Consider the following 4,971-nt stretch of genomic DNA (forward strand, 5'->3'; position numbering starts at 1 on the left):
TGACAGTCATGGAGCCTAACCTAAGTCGTCTTCATGACAATCAGTGTGTTTTTTCATTGGACCAAGCCGTTTGGTTAGTCATTTGAAAAACAGCCGGAGTGTGGTGAAATAGTACACTCCTATTTCGTTGGTAATTCTAAAGAATATGTGGCACCTTCACGCTGGAGGTAGTTGTTTAGTTGCCATGAACCCAGAGTTAACTGGGAAATAACTCCAAGACATTAGAATAGTCTGAGGTTCCTGTAAGTCAATTCCTGTATTGTTATTCTTCACAGAAGTGTTCATCTCTGGAACGGGGAAAGTAATTAATTGGTGATAGAAATAAACATGAATATTTTTGGCCTCAGTGTGACAGTTTTTTTTTTTGTTTTGTTTTTCTCCGGTACCGGGAACCGAACTCACGACCTTGCGCATGCCAGGCAGGCGCTTTTGCCGCTGAGCTAAATCCCCAGCCCCAGTGTGACAGTTTTTAAAACATTAGGTAAGCATGAAACTTCTTTATGTAATTTTTGACAGTCAGAAGTAATAGGCTTACTTTTTTAGCTGAAAATGTTATTATTTAAAAGCTATAGATCTGGAATTATTCAGAACTTTGCCTAAGATATTTAGTGATGCAGAAAAAAATAGAAACATTCAATGAAGGAAGAAAAAGCAGTATTTTTTTCCATATCAACTTAAGTCTACATTGTACTTCGCAATCATTTGATGTTTTTCAGGTAAAATACTTAGAAACTTTATGGAGAGAACAATGATGTGAGGAAGTCAGAAATCACTAGTGGTTACATTGACTTCCCAAACTGTAATTAGCTTTCTGAATGAATAAATGTCAGTGTGAGTTAGTCTTGAGGTTGACATTTATTTTTCTGTGCTTTTCAAAAAGAAGCCTCCATTGTAGTATCAGTAACAGTTGCATATTTTTAAAGATCGTTTCTGGCTCATGAAGCATTCTGAATGTAAAAGCCCTTGTTCTTTTTGATCATTTGTGTTTATCACTCTTGTTGATGTTCTAAAAGTAGTAAGCTTTTTTTTGAGACAGGGTTTTGTTACATAGTCCATGCTGGCCTTGAGCTTACTATGTAACCCAGGCTGGCATTGAACTAGTTGTGATCCTCGTGCCTCAGCCTCCTGAATGCTGGGATTACAGGCGTGCATCACAGCGCCCAGCAGTGTCAGTATGTTGTTGAAACCAGTTCTGCCCACTGCCACCTTCTCACGTAGAGGAAATTTTAACTGCTGTATTAAAAGGAATGTTATCGGCCCCGCTGCTCACACACTTGACTACCCAGCCAGCGCTTGGGTTGCACAGCTTTTGCCCGAGTCTTGAGACTTAGTGAGCAGCATTTGCCTGCTCTTCTGTTGTAAATAGTTTTAATGGCTGGGAATGAAGGAAGAGGACATGCTGCCTGTACCTTTAACATGGAGGCTGTTGAATTCGGCAAAGAAAAGTTACCTGATGTCCTGTTGAAACCACCCGCACTGTTTCCTGAGGATACAAAGTATAAGCCAGTGCCACTGAAAACGGGAGAGAGTGAAGATTCCATGAGGGCCTTGCCCGGGAATTGAGAGAAGCAATGAAAAGAAGGCCTTGTAAAAGCTGAAGAAAAACCAGACATTGAAAGGTACAGTAAAAATACATGCGGGTGTACAGAGTGGACACCAGATTGGAGAAGACTCCTGAGAGAGGTGGTGCCCAGAAAAAAATGCAGAAAAGCAGACCCAAAAGCCAAAATGTACAAAGTACAGATGGAGTCTTCACTCATGAATACTGCAGACGGGGTGAAAAAATTGAGGGACTGGAAAAGAGCAGTGATGGTGAAAAATCCAATGAGGAAAATGAAGAGAAAGAAGGAAGCAAAGAAGAAAGTGAAGAAGGCGGTGATGTAGAACCGGAAGAACAGGAAGACTACAACAGAGACGTGCAGGGAGAGGAAGGTGACCACATCGGTTCACGCTTCCAAGACAGAGATGGCTTTGGTGCTGCCAGCGATGACAACATGGGTGAAGCAACCTGTTAGGCAGGAGTTTCTCAGTACAGTTTTTATAACTCAGCTTCTGAGTATTTGGACAAACTTGATTTGTTTCTGATAAGGAAGGAGTACCTATTGTGTCTCTGTTTCACTAGACAAGTCACTAGACTTGTTACCGAAATACGTAAAACTACTTAGAATTTATGTACTAGTTACCTTATAAACTAGTCTCTCTTCTGCCATTTCCCCTAAGTACCTCTGCTGTCCCTCTTATGTCTGCTGGTGGAGTTCTAAAAAATTGTATTTGAATGTTCCTCAAGAGCTTTTGCATCTCTTCATCTATAGATTCATACTTGAACAAATCACTTTTCGTTAACTGCTAATTTTTTTTTTTTTTTTTGAGACAGGGTCTTGCTATGCAGTTCAGGTTGACCTTGAGCTTGCTTTGTAGCCCTGGCTGGTCTTGAACTTGCAACGATCCTCCTGCCTCAGCCTCCTGAGTGCTGGGATTACAGGTGTGCACTACCACATCCAGCTAACTGCTGATTTTTTCTAAAGGTTATTAGGAGTCATGATGGCTTTCTTTAATGTAAAAGTTGATACTGCAGCCATGGAGCACTTTGAAAACAAACTTGACAATTATTTTTTCCTTTTACGTGGAATGTAATGCACTATTACATTATGACTACAGAAACTTATCTAACCTCTCACAAATGCACACTTAAGAGATTAAAAGTTTTGTGATCCAAAACATTCACATGGGGAAAGACGTCCACATGAGCTATGTAAATTTTCGAGTCCACATCTCAGTATGAAGAGGCATTTGTGTTCCATGACTGTAACACTTGGATTTGGGGCTGCCTCAGACCATACAGTATACGTGATCTACCTGTGATAAGTCTGACATCTTCAAATAGTTGAGTTTATGAAAAATTAGACTGCTACACCTTGTTTACTGTTGTACTTTATAGCAGCGTGGAGTAAGTTCAGTTGTATCAGTTTCGCAGTCGCATACTCGGTGTGAGCTTGGTGAAGGGCAGAGGCCTATGCTGTTTCACGGGCGTCATGCGCTGTACAGCTTGTTATGTAATTACACACAATGAACTCAGGTCGTTTTGAAATTAGGATTAATCCCTTTTTAATTTAAAAGTTAGCTCCCCTTCCATTTTATCTTTTGGGGAGAAAATACCTAGAAACTTTAGCCTCCGTAGAACTAAAAATGCCAAAGATGTTCAGGAAAATTCATATTACATATTTCAAAAATAACTTATTAATATTACAAACCAAAATAAATGTATCTTTCTCTTTGGGAAGATACCACCCATTTGCCTGAGCACCAGGGTCCTGCATTCTTTTTCTACCTATATTAAATTCGCCTTGAGCCTGAACGTGGTTCAGTTTCTGTGCCTTAGTTTCTCCACTTGTAAGCAGTTTACTATAAAAGTTTTTAAACACCACCCAGAATTTCACCTTATGTACATTCTCTTTGCTTATAGAAATTGAACAGGTCTTAAATTTGGTTCTTACCTTCTAATCAGTCATAGCTATAACTGAAAACACAGTTTTAAGAAACATGTTTTCTTCATAAAATATATTATGGTAATCAGATTTTCACACCTTGTCATTTGTAGGGAAAATTGGGAGAAAATTTGTGTTGAGTGATTTTGCATTATGACTGTCTCAGGAAAAAGATCATTTTTATTGGCAGTACTTCTCAAATAATTCTAGATGGGTCAGAACCCCATCTTACTAGTTTAGTACTATATTCATTATATGTGACTTCCTGTTTAAAGGAGGTTATCAAGCTTGAAGACTCTAAGTTGAAACAGAGTCTTCAAGCTGCCATTACTAAGAATGAAAACTTCACATGAAGGTTTTCAGTAACAATGGCAGAGTTGTCATTTGGGAATGATGATGTGGTTTTATTCTTATGGCTCTTTTGGTGTCAGTCAAGTACTACTGTTTAGTTCCTGGAATCTTATCTCTATTACAGAATCTTACCCATTTTCTTGCTTTATTACAAATCTGTCCATAACTACTTGAATCAGGTAAAAACTCTGAAGATAAGTTAGTTCTTTTCTTAAATTTTAATCCACATTCACCGTGATAGTCTTACAGATTGTAGTGAAGTCTCTTTGGGCATGGATTTACTCTAGGAGGCCCCAGCTAGGTATATTCTTTCCCCTTTTGGAAGATCTTTTTATAATTTTTATTATACTTTAAGTATATAAATTGTGAGGACAGAATCTGCAGGTTGTTATTTACCAGCATAAACCTTATTTTTCTGGCTTAAAATCTGACACTGTAAAGTTCTTCCAGAGGAACATAAACAGTATTTTGCAGCGATAGTTTATATATAGAAAAGTATTTACTGGTGAAGTGTTATTAAAATTGTCAAAACTGGTTGCTATAATTCTTTTTTCTTTTGTATTTGTTTACACATTAAATTCTTTCAGTAGAAAAGATGAAGAATGGTATCTTACTAAGAAAACCGGCATTACTTGATCAAAATATCTTTATAGAAAACATATCATGCAGTACACTAGATACTGTATTTATAGATGACTTTTATTGTTACATTTAAGATATACACAGTGATAACATTTAATCATAGGAAACATTTAATCATAGGAAATACATGCACATGGTATGGATGACTTTAATAATCAATTTTTTACAAATGTGAATCAGTGAATAAATATATATGTGTGTATATGTATATACATAATTACGTATGTATATATATATATAATTTACATTAAGTGTGTGTATCTCCCACTCTTCTCAGTATTTTGGTATTGTTGCTTTGTAGTTAAACGGTATTTAAAATACCATTTTTCAAATCTTTTTGGATAGATTATTATTTTTCCCCATCACCAAAGTAAAGCATTTGATTAAATAAAGGTTCAACAGCCATGCTCTAGCTTGACAAAAATTTGCTTGGTTGATTAGCGTGAATGAGTATGTAAAAATTTAAAGCAAAACTGTCAAAGCAGTTAGAACT

At 37.0% G+C, this 4,971-nt stretch overlaps 1 pseudogene; it reads left to right on the forward strand.

The window, feature by feature from the left end:
• Window positions 1–1,416: 1,416 nt before the first annotated feature.
• Window positions 1,417–2,065, forward strand: LOC102013793 (annotated as a pseudogene).
• Window positions 2,066–4,971: the final 2,906 nt, after the last annotated feature.

This window comes from Chinchilla lanigera, unplaced genomic scaffold (genome assembly GCF_000276665.1).
Source record: "Chinchilla lanigera isolate Chin_1 unplaced genomic scaffold, ChiLan1.0 scaffold00004, whole genome shotgun sequence".
NCBI lineage: Eukaryota > Metazoa > Chordata > Mammalia > Rodentia > Chinchillidae > Chinchilla > Chinchilla lanigera.